Source organism: Sceloporus undulatus, chromosome 2, assembly GCF_019175285.1.
Source record: "Sceloporus undulatus isolate JIND9_A2432 ecotype Alabama chromosome 2, SceUnd_v1.1, whole genome shotgun sequence".
NCBI classification, from domain to species: Eukaryota; Metazoa; Chordata; class Lepidosauria; order Squamata; family Phrynosomatidae; genus Sceloporus; species Sceloporus undulatus.
In genome coordinates, this window is record NC_056523.1 from 313,487,125 (window position 1) to 313,499,785 (window position 12,661).

Below are 12,661 nucleotides of genomic sequence, written 5' to 3' on the forward strand. Positions count from 1 at the left end.
AAGATATGCAAAATCAAGTAGCACACGTTCATTGCCTCTCAACACACATCTCTCTGTTTAAAAGGGAAAGCCACACTTTTCGAATTTACAGCAGTGCTCAGAAATACCCAGTTACAAGCCTAGTGATGTGATGGAACATCTTCTTCAGTCTGGCCCCACACGTGCAGCCCTTGGGTTTGGTTAACGGTACCCTGTTACCCTCAATATCCTTCCCTGGACCTGTGGATGCTATTTTGGACAAGTGACTGTGTTGATCAGCAGATTCAGTGTGATAAAGCATGACAAGTTCTCCCTTTCCATTCTTAAATGGACACAGTCAGACACAGTTGTAGAAAGTACCATATATACTCGACTATAAGTCGACCTCATGTATAATTCGAGGGCAGGGTTTGGGGCCAAAATTATGGATTTTGTTATGACCCGTGGATAAGTCAAAGGTAAAATTTAGGGGCACATAGCAAAGGATCTAAAGCAGTGGTCCCCAAACTTTGCTCTTTAAGAGATTTTGGACTTCAGCTCCCAGAATCTCAAGACTATTGACCAACATGGCTGAAGCTTCTGGGAGCTGATATCCAAAATCTCTTAAAGGGCACAGTTTGGGGACCGCTTATCTAAATGATGAAGCAAAGCAAAACAATGTCAAAGAATTTACAAAATTCCAGCAGACACAACTCTTTGTGCTTATTCTTAAGACTGGATGGATGAGACAGTAGAGGGAGTTTGATGGTTCATTCTTTTAAATAAGAGTTAAGATACAGTACTTACATTGACCCATGGATAAGTTGACTCAGGTTTTTTTGGATCAGTTTTTTACCTAAATTTCTAGACTTAAACATGAATCTATACAGTAAAACCAGTCAAGATTGAGAATCAGCATGGTGTAGTGGTTTGAGCATCAGACTACTACCCTGGAGACCAAGGTTCAATCCTCCACTCAGCCATGGAAACTTCTGGATGACTTTGAGTGAGTCACATACTCTCAGCCCCAGAAAACTTTGTGATAGGGTCAACTTAGGGTCATTGTAAATCAGAAATGACTTGAAGGAACACAACAATGAAGATTTATTATATAACATGCAAGTTAAACTGAACTCCCTGGACTCTTTTCCCAACTCTCAAACCCCTCCAGATCTTATGAATTCTTCTCTTCTTAAGTGGTCTTCACTCTGACTGTCTTAACTTGCTTTTTTACAGACAAACTTAGCCTTCCTTGAAGTGTAATTGGTTGGCTCCATCCAGGCCTGCCCAACTTCTCACTTCACACCTGGCTACCTGTTAACAGTTATTTTGTGGGTCAACATGTAACATAATACTAGTGGTCCTGATATTAGCGGCATGATAAATCTACAGATGCAAAAGTCCCAGAAACATTGAAGCCAGGAACCCTCCCCCAGGTTCTATCAGGAAAAAATTCAGAAAAAATGGAAAATGCAGTACAGGCTGAGTCTCCCTTATTCAAAATGTTCTGGACCAGAACTGTTTTAGATCTTGGACTTTTTTGGATTTTAGAAAATTTGCATATAAATTATGAGATATTTTGGAGATGGGATTCAAGCCTAACCATGAAGTTTGTTTATATTTTATATACATCTTATATACATAGCCGAAGCATCTGCATAACATTTAACATAACACATAACATTTGTATAACATCCAACACAACACAAAACATTTCAAATAATTTTGTTCACAAAACAAAGTGCCAAAACACACTGCAGAAATAATCCAGTTTGACACCACTTTAACTGCCCTGGCTCAATGCTGGGGAATTCTGGGAATTGTAGTTTTGTGAGATATGTAGCCTTGTCTTTCAGAGAGCTCTGGTGCCAGAATCAACTACAATTCCCAGGATTCCCTAGCACTGGGAAGTTTCCCTTTGCCTTCCTTTGAGGCTGAGCGTGTATGACTTGTCCAGGGTCCCCCAATGGGTTTCATGGCCAAGATGGGAATCAAACCCTGATCACAAAGGTACATTAAAATATTTGTGTGTATTTCTAAACAGTGGACGTTTCCATGCACATTTTGGAAAGGGTATCTGCCAGCGTTTTCTGCTGTCATAAGAAAGCTGTCATATATTCAGCCCTTATCTTAATTGGATCGCCTGTCCATGGGCAGTGCCTACCAAAGAGGCAGAATTGACATTTATTGCTGCATAAAGAGTGTGGTTAGGTGAAGCAGCTGAGAGAAGCTTTCAAAGTAATCTATTGCTTTCTATTCACAAATGCTGCCAGAGCACCATTTGTATCATTGAAAAGAGCTCTTTCTTTTTTAATCACCAAAACCCGACAATGCTCCCAGTCTGTGAAGGATGAAGACTGCAGGCATGTACAAAAGGACTCATTCCCAAGACTCTAAAGTCTTCTGTACAATCACAGACAGAAATAGTCAGCTGCTTTGAAAGAAAACTTAGCACTCTCAGTAGCACCTAAATTAGATGGGAACATTCAAGATCAGAGTTGGCAGATAACCAATTAGAGGGTTGATCTGATCTAAATCAAACTGATTAAAATTATAAATTAAATCACTTCTCTGAAGGACTCAGTTATGTAAAATCATTGTTTAAATCACTGGTGAGGTTGATTGTATTTAATCATCATTTTTTAGCTGATGTACATTGTGGTTTAGTATAATTTAGAGATGATGGCTTCATCAGAAGAGAGGTACACAAGCAATTCTTCTGAATTGTTTTCAGATTAATTTTTTTAAAAAAGGACCATTTTTCATTTACTATCCATATCTTCTTCCTTGTTCAAGTCCACGTCATCCCAAACTTAAATTTTCTGTTCAATGAATTACTCTGTCTTTGCACATAGGCAAAATATAGTCTTGAAAATGGGAATTACATTTCAAGAAAAAATGCAATCTGATTTATGCTTTAAAAATTAAATTTACATTTTTTAAAATCTGACTTACTTTTTAAAAAACCTTGACTGTTCATCACAGTCTTCCCTGGCCTAATGCCCTTAAGACTATAACTCCCCTTCACTTCTGATTACTAGTCATGCTGATGGGGATCACAGTCAAACACCTTTTGAGGACACCAGAGTGAAGGATGCCATGCCTAGCCTCCACCAATCAAAGCAAACAATACTTGGTTTGATGATCAAACAACTGAAGTTAGGCCGAAAATAGATGGGCTGAACAAACCAGAGCAAGGCCGCACCCACATGCACCTAGTCCTGAAATGGACCTGAACCAGGCTGCCCGAAGGAATGGATTCTATCCACTACTTCTTGGCCCAGTTCTTTCCGGATGATGCAGGCTCAGCACAGCTTACAACCACATTTAGGGCATGTAACCAGAATCTGCATCACTTGGCCTGTGTGTTTTGGGCAACAGGAATACTTCAAAAAATGATGTTTTGGATCATGGTTGCCAACATTTCTCTAGATTCTAAGAGTTACTAGGGTCCAAAAAAAGAATGTTTCCAAGCTCTGTGACAAGGTATAAGATAGTTCCTGTAGCCATCTTTCTCTTTACCACACATGCCTATTTGAATACATACACACACACTTTATATGGAATGGTCCAAAGTTCAGTGATACATACAAAAGGTCCCCTTTCTATCTCCTATTCACACCCAGAAGAGTCATAGACACATAGAGTTGGAAGAAACCACAAGGACCATCCAGTCCAATCCCCTTGACATGGAGGAATACACAATCAAAGCAACCCCAACAAATGGTCATCCAGCCTCTGTTCAAAATCCTCCAAAGAAGGAGACTCCACCACACACTGAGGCAGTGCCTTCCACTGTTGAACAGCTGTTACTGTCAGGAAGTTCTGACACCATTTTAGTTGTCCTCCTCTTGTCCAGCTTGTCAACATCCTTCTTGAACTGTGGTGAGACCTGGACATAATAGTCCAAGTGAAGTCTGACCAAAGCAGAATAGAATGCTACTATTACTTCCCTTGATCTATATATTATACTCCTATTGATGCAGCCTAGAACTACATTGGCTTTCTTAGCTGCTGTATCACATTGATGATTCATGTTCAGCCTGTGGTCCACTAAGACTCCTGGATCTCTTTTGCATGTACAGTGCACCATGCCATATGTGGGCGCACTATACATGGCTTCCTGCTTATGCAAAAGCCACACAATGATAAAAAATGGCATGCGCGCTTGTGCGCACCGCACCTCCACCACATGCATGCACCCCATTATTTCCTTTGGGGTGCAAACATACACAGATTTTCCCTTACATGGGGGGGGGTTTTCCAAAACAGATCCCCAGCATAAGGAGAGGACCCGTTATATTGCCATCGCCAAGTAGCATGACATGGTTATCTGCGCATTTAATTTTTACTGCCTAAGTGTAGTATCCTGCATTTTTCCCAGTTTAAATTCATTTTGTTAATTTTGGCCCAGCTTTCTCATCTGTTAAGGTCATTTTGAATTTTGATCCCATCCTCTGGTGAATTAGCAACCCCTCCTAATTTAGTGTCATCTGCAAATTTGATAAGCATGCCCTCTATTCCATCATCCAAGTCATTGATACAGATGTTGAACAGAACCAAGCCCAGGAGATGGAACTGGGAAAAACCTATTCCTGAAACTCTGGAGAGCACTAACCATTCCAAATAGATAATTCCAGCTTTTGTAAATCACTTTAAGACAAAAACAACTTTAATAAACGAGGATGGGCATAAGCAGTGTGCTCATTCATTCCATCAGTTCTCTGTTTTGACCCACTTGTCATGAAAGCAAATTAACTAGAAAAGGAGAGCTTCCAGTGATGTCAGAACTGGTGATGGTGGTTTTATTCTCTAAACAAGCCAGGATTATGTGTGTGTGTGTATGTGTGTGCACACATATGTGTGCCTTCATGTCTCCTATTGATTCATGTTGACATCATTTATTTCATAAGGTTTTCTTCAACAAGGAATACTCAGAGGTGGTTTTGCCAGTCTCTTCCTCTGGTCATAACCCAAATTCAAATTAGGATCTGTGTTCTGTTCATGAATCCTGGCCTGCTTGGGCACAAACCATAATCTGGGGTTCACATATCAGAAAATGCAATCCTGTTTTTATTCCAGAGCGAAGGAGAAGGAGAAGGAAAAGGAGAAGAAGAAGAATGCTATATAAGCTGCATGCTATTCATTCACATCCTTGTTTATTAAACCATAAATGTCTGTTCAATTATAAGGCAGGATCATATGTTCATTTACTTCATTTCAGTGCAATCAAACATATGCATATAAGCAGATGGATCAACAAATTAGGCAAAATTAAAAGAGAACAGTATTTCATTTTCTTAAAAGTCTGGTGCTCTCTCCAGAAGAAAACTAATTGGTTATATCCCTCCCAACAGTCACATGCCTTCAGTTATTAAAATGAGCTTGGGCCAGCCCTTTAAGGCAGAAAACCTCTATCTTTCTATATAAAAGCATGAACAGTAAATGAAACTTTCTTTTCTTTTAATGGCACCCAAGACCCAGAGCTACCTTTGTCTTCAATTGCCTTTGCCGGTAAGCGTACCTTCTGTTCTTTAAGCCTGTGCCACCAATATGTTTTCAGCACTTCACTGATTAAAAATGAACTTAGTTGTTCTTTGTAACTTTTCACTTCAGGCAACCAAACATTATCAACAGTCAGATAATGTGGTGATAACAGCCCAGTCATTTTAACAATTACTTTAATTACTCTTTCCAAGACATCATTTATGACTGCATTCTGTATCTATGAAATTGCCCCTTGGACGCATAAATCCAGCAATTAATAACTTGTCCCTACCACTCCATGCTATCAAAGGACAAGGTGAGGCAAAGTGAGAATGAGGCAACTTGTAGCTTAACAGAAGCATATCTTCTAACTATGGGACTACGAGTTGAGTATCCCTTATCCAGAATTCTGAAATCCAAAATATGCCAAGAACCAAAACATTTTTCATGGGTGACTCAGATTAATGACACCTTTGCTTTCATGCACAAAATTATTTTAAAATATTGTATAACATTATCTGCAGGCTATGTGTAAAAGATGTATATGAAACATAAATGAATTTCATGCTTAGACTTGGGTCCCATTTCTAAGATATCTCATTATGTATGTATGTATATGTATGTATATGCAAATACAGGTATTCTGAAATCCAAAAAGTCTGAAATCCAAAACAATTTCTGATCCCAAGCATTTTAAAAGACTCAACCTGTAGCAAGCATGCCTGATCCAACCAACCATTATTATAGGAACCAGGGAATGCTACCTGACCTGCTCCATCCTACTGACTCATTGATGCAGTTTCCTGTTTGGTCAGAACAGAGCATTGACACACAAACTGAATTGCTGTGCAATATCCCTTAACCCAATAATTCTCAACTTTTGATCTTCCAGAAATTTTGGATTTCAACTCCAAGAATTGGTCAGGCTGGCAGGAGCTTCTGGGAGTTGATCAGGAGGGCCAAAGACTGAGAACTACTGGCTTTCAGACACTCAGTCAGCATCAGCAACTGACTCAAACCCCAATCAATAAATATGCTTAATTATCACTTTGTCATGACTTCCTCAGACCACTCCTTAATCTACTTCCCATTGACAGTAACAGAGAGAGCCACTGGCCATGTGAGCACAACCTTTGTACAGTGGTACCCCGGGTTACGAAAATAATTCGTTCCGCCGCCGCGTTCGTAACCCGAAATCCTTCGTAAGCCGAAAAAGCCATAGGCGCTAATGGGGAAAAGCCGCGATTTCGTGCGAAATAGCGCCGAAAAGCACCAAAAAATTTTTCATAACCCGAAATAACCTTCGTAACCCGGAACAGTTTTTTCCTATTGATTTTTTTCGTAACCCGGAAATTTCATAAGGCGGTGCTTTCGTATCCCGGGGTACCACTGTATTCTTACAATGGCCTGAACACTGTTGTATAGTTGGAATACCTCTTATTCTCACATCAGTGATCACTTGCTTCAGCTCCCTCACCCAATTATTATTTGCACAGGTGCTGGTGGCATTTCTCTGCCTGCTTTGTGTTATTATGCAAAGGGATCTTGTAGTACTTTTGAGACTGTGTGAAAGGAATTGTAGCATAAGCTTTCATAGACTTGGTCTGCTTCCTAGAGTTACCATAAGTAAATTAGATATTTACGTGTTGAGTATAACGATCAAAATAATTTTCTGTAACTATGTTCCACTGAACAGTGTTCCTGATCTCTAACAATGTTCCTGGTCATGGTAGCCACATAACCATATTCAGACCTTTGGGAATTTAATGTATCTCTAGATGGTCAAGGACATGAGCCATTGTGGTGTACTGGTTTGAGTGCTGGAGACTAGAGTTTGAATCCTAGCTTGGCCATGTAAACCCACTGAGTGACTTTGGGCAAGTCATACTCTCTTAGCCTCAGAGGATGGCAATGGCAATCCACCTTTGAAGAAGCTTGCCAAGAAAACGCAATGACAGGTTTGCCTTTTACATTAAAAAAAAAAAGAGGCTAAAAACTTTCCTCTTCTGTCAAGCCTTCCCCTCTGGAAAATGAACTAGTGTACTTTGATCCCATCAACTTCCTGGCTCACCCTTTTGAATGATTGTTTTAGATGTGTATATTGTATTGTGTTATTGGTTTTATCTATTTTATGATGTGTTTGTAACTGGTTTTAAATTTTGTGTACACCGCTTTGATCTTTTGGAAAAGCGGTATAAAAATATTATTGTTGTTGTTGTTGTTGTTGTTGTTGTCGTCGTAAGTCAGAAATAACTTGAAAGCAAACAACAACAACAACAACAAGGATACCAGGATCTGGGGCTTAAATGTCACACATACGCACATACCCTTTTTCATTTTTAGCCCTGCACACATTCAGAAGAACTGTTATTGTCTGTTGTCAGCTGCTCTCATGTCGGCCCCGACCCATGGCTACCCTGTGCATGAGACGCTTCCAAAACTTTCTGTGCTACATGGTTCTGCTTAGGTCCTGTAAATTCAGGCCCATGGCCTCCCCAATTGAGTCCAGCCATCTGGTGTGTGGCCTTCCTCTCTTTTTGCTGCCTTCCGCATTTCCCAGCACCATTGTCTTTCCTAACTAGTTTTTCTTTCTCATGATGTGTCCAAAGTACAACTCTGTTGGGCAGCGCTTCAGTGAAATGGTTAATCTAACCATTCCTTGCATGTTCCTTTTAATATCAGAATCATTTTACAGGATCACTTACATTTCTGCTTCATTAACTCCACTTCTTGCCAGTTGGATGTGACATGGAATGGCCTGCTTCTACTTCTTCTGAGAACTAGGGACTTAAGTGGATCCTGTTTTTAATACCTGCATTCTGTGCTTCACCCAGGCATGGCTCTATCCTACAATCCTGCTGACATGTTACTCATATCTGACTCTCTCCAGTGAACCCTCAAAATATTGTAGCAAACTGCTTACTGGCTGATTTTTTTAGTGCCAGGTAAAGACTATTCTCCCAGTCTGAGCCCCTACCTGGACCGGAGGGACCTTGAAACTGTAGTACATGCTCTGGTAACCTCTCGATTGGATTTCTGCAATGCGCTCTACATGGGGCAACCCTTGTACCAAACCTGTAAGCTACAGTTAGTGCAAAATATGGCAGCGAGACTGGTCGCTGGTGGTTCCAGGTCAGACCACATAACACCTACAGGGCTCCCCCGGGTTACGAAATTAATTCGTTCCGCGGCGCCATTCGTAACCCGAAAAGCATTCGCAAGCCGAAGCCCCATAGGCGCTAATAGCGAAAGCCGTGATTTGGTGCGAAAAAGCGCCGAAAAGCACCAAAAAATTTTTCGTAACCCGAAATAACCTTCGTAACCTGGAACAGTTTTTTTTAATGGATTTTTTTCGTAACCCGGAAATTTCGTAACGCGGCGCATTCGTATCCCGGGGTACCACTGTATTTTGAAACATCTTCATTGGCTGCCTATTTGCTTCCAGGCTCAATAGAAGGTGTTGGTTATGACCTATAAAGCCCTAAATGGCTTGGGCCCAGGGTACTTGAAGGACCGCCTCTCCCCATATAATCCGCCCCACACACTCAGGTCGGCAGGGAAGAATCTGCTGGAGGTCCCAATTGCACATTATGCGAGGACCTCGCAACGGGCCTTCTCTATCTCGGCCCCAAGAATATGGAATAATCTCCCAGACGAGCTCCGCTCCACCACATCTTCAGATACTTTTAAGAAGAACCTTAAGACCTTTTTCTTCTCTAAAGCCTTCCCCCCATGAGATGTCATTATATGTTTCACCCCCTATGCTGACGACCTTGTAATGTTTATGGATTCCCCCACTCAGCTGGCCCTGTGTTGTTATTGTGACTGTTTTTAAATGTTGTTTTAAATGTTTTTATCGTGGTGTATTTTTTATCTAAATTCTGTATGCCGCTTTGATCAAAGTTGGAAAAGCGGGATAAAAATAAACTTTTATTATTTATTATTATTATTATTTTACAACCTCTGATCTTAAAATGCAGTAGGCTTTTTCATCCTATTGATTGTATGTTCGGTATTTTTTAGTTAAACTGTAAAACTGATTTCAGCTCTCTCTCTCTCTCCCCCCCCCCCTCTTGCTCTGACCCTTAACAAAACGTCATGCTAAATTTGTTTCCAATGGTGTTTTAAATATTTTATTTTACCTTTTTTTAAAGGCTGCCCAGACAACTGTGTTACTGTATGACCAAAATGAGTACTATGAACTAGAGTGCAGAAATAATTTGTTACAACGAAATTGACTGCCCCACTTCATTTTACAACAGCAAATTTTTAAACTTATTATTTTTATTATGGAAATACCAAGTCCTGTTATTTTTACATTTCTAATTGGCTTAAGTCATTACAATCATTTTCAGAAATTTTAAATGACTTTTACAGATTGAAGATGTATTGAATTGTTTAAACAACTAATTACTTAATTCTCCAACCAATTATGAATAAGAGTGTTCTGCAAGGACCTAACACTAGCAGGTTAGTCCTACTACTAAAGTATAGCAGGCTCTGAAACAGTGGCATGACTAGGGATAATAATAATAATAATAATAATTATTATTATTATTATTATTTGTATCACGCCTCTCTCGTTTGAGGATTGAGGTGGGTAACAGCAAGGAAAATTTCAAATACAAAAACAAAGAAAAAATAATGAAACGGTCCTCAAAAAACCCCACCCTTCTAGCCTCCCTCCCGTCAATACAAAATAATAACAATATTGGTGTCACCTGGTGTGGTAACTCATGGTGTCATCTCCCAATGACCTCCTCCCATACCACACTGCAGAGAATCGGTAATAATATTTTTTGTACCAATGTTACTCATAAATCATAATTCACATATACCACTGAATGTAATGACAATAGTTGTGACCTAAACAACCAGCAAAATTTAAATTATAGCTTTACATTATAATATCATACATACAGCATAACTATATTTACATGTACATTGTTTCAGTTAAAGTGAAAATTTGGAAAGATGTGATGTTTTAAAAGAAAATTTTAAAATAATTTATTTTTATTTTTAAATGAATTGTAAAAATAAATAATTAAAAATTAAAATTTTAATTAAAAAAAACTTGGGGCCTCTACTTTCTCTTCCCATTGAGCCATACTCTACTTCAGGGGTAGCCAACCCCCGGCCCATGGGCTGCATCCGGCCCGCCGAGGCGGCAGGACCGGCCCCAGCCCGGTCCTGTCACCAATTGCCGCAGGCGGTACTGCGGCGGTGCCGAGGAGGGTGGGCTGCAGACAGTGCGCCGCCGCCTGCCCGCGGCTTCCTGTAGCCCTGCGCACACCTGCAAGGCCACATGCAGGGCTAAATAGGAGGAGTTTCTCCTCCTGGGGCTGGCTGGCCAATGGCTGCTGGCAGGGGGCGGGCTGTTGCAGCTCCAGCCTGCCCCCATTGGCCAGCCAGCCTCAAGAGGAGGAGCTCCTCCTCTAGCAGGGAAGGAAGGGGGCGGGGGTCCTCCTCCTCCTTCCCTCCTTTACCGCAGCTGCCAGGCAGCCGCGGTGAGGGAAGGAAGGGGGCAGGTAAGAGGAGGAGGGAGGGAGGAAGGAAGGAGCAGGAGGAGGAGCCAAGGAAGGAAGGAAGGAAGGAAGGAAGGAAGGAGGAGGAGGAGGAGGAGGAGGGAGGAGGAAGAAGAAGAGGAGGAGGAGGAAGAGGAGGACTTCCGCGGGCTCCTTCTCGGCCTATGCAGCCCCAGGCCTCCCTCCGGAGAGAGAGGCCTGGGGCTGCAAGGGCCGTGGAGGAGCCCAGGAGGCGGCCTGCCCAAGCCCTTCCCTTCGGCTGAAAGGGCCCCTTGGAGCCCTTTCGCCCGAAGGGAAGAGCCGAAGGGAAGGATCTGCGACGGGTGCCCAAGCCCTTCCCTTCGGCCTCCCTCCCATTCGGCTGAAAGGGCCCCTTGGAGCCCGTTCGGCCAAAGGAAGGGACCGAGGAGGAGAGGGCGGGCACACGCCTCCTCCTCCCCGCGGGGCTTCGGCAGACCTGAGGTGTCCTTCGGAGGACACTCAGGCCTGGCAAAGCCCCGAGGAAAGGAGCAGGGGCCGCGTGCCTCATCCTCATCCTCCCCACGGGGCTTCAGCAGACCTGAGGTGTCCTGCAGAGGACACATCAGGCCTGGCAAAGCCCTGAGAAAAGGAGCAGGGGCTGCGTGCCTGTTGCTCCTGCCCCTCATGGGTCCTTACTGGTCCCCAGCTGTCTCTGAGAGGCAGCTGGTGGCCAAGGAAGGGCAGGAGGAGCAGGCGCTCACCCCCTCTCCCTATTTCCCCCCCCCCCCCACTTCTAGCTGTCTCTCAGACAGCTGGAGGTCGGGAAAGGGAGCAGAGAAAGCCCCGCCCCTGGAGGGTGGAAGCTCCACCCCCGGCATGCAGCTCCATCCCGTAGAGTGGAAGCTCTACCCCCGGCTTCAGCCCCACAGTTGTCTGAGGGACAGCAACCCAGCCCCCGGCTCAAAAAGGTTGCCTACCCCTGCTCTACTCACATCATCTCTTCAGCATTTTAATGGGATGCAGGTGAATGCTGCAGCCCGTTTCTGCCAAAAGCAGATGTTTGGGGAATAGTGCTGTCAGCTTCCATGTCACCTGGTGTAATCCAAACTCCCTGCAACCCCCTGATGATGCCTCTGCTCTGAAATAAACAGGCAAACCTTTAGGAATCAAATAGATCCAGCTTTGCCACACGACAGTTAAAACTCCTGCAACTACAAACTTTCTTCTCCTAGACAGCCATTCAAGTTACAGATGCCTTCTCCTCCTCTTTCTCCCCTGATTTTCCTTCCAGAAACTTTATAACAGGAGTAGCCAACTGTGTGGAGACTAGGGGCCAATTTCTTCCCCAACCTGAGAAACAACACTTTTCAGAAAGCCCCTCTGCTATGCAACTATTGAACATACAAGGAATTTTGTCCTTGCATTTAAAGTACTAGGAATGTTGCATAGCACTGGACCAACCCTACCTTACATACAAAGCAGGCTCTCTGAACATTAAGGCAGGTGAATGACTGAGGGTAGTCGTAGGTGAAGGATGATAGGAGTGGCAACCCAATAACCTTGGGAGGGCTATATGCACACTGTACCATAGGAAGAAGAGTGACATGGCCAGGAAGGGTTGATCACCACTTCCAAGGCTTGACATTACAAAGCCACGCAGGTGCCAGCTAAGACAGTTAACAGTTTAAATCTTCATAATCAACTCACAAAGGTCTAACTTACTTATGGGC

At 42.7% G+C, this 12,661-nt stretch overlaps 1 protein-coding gene across 4 annotated transcripts in view; it reads right to left on the bottom strand.

The window, feature by feature from the left end:
- The window catches only part of NEDD4L (NEDD4 like E3 ubiquitin protein ligase), a 406,323-nt gene that overhangs the window by 284,375 nt on the left and 109,287 nt on the right, over positions 1-12,661 (bottom strand). The window lies entirely within an intron of this gene.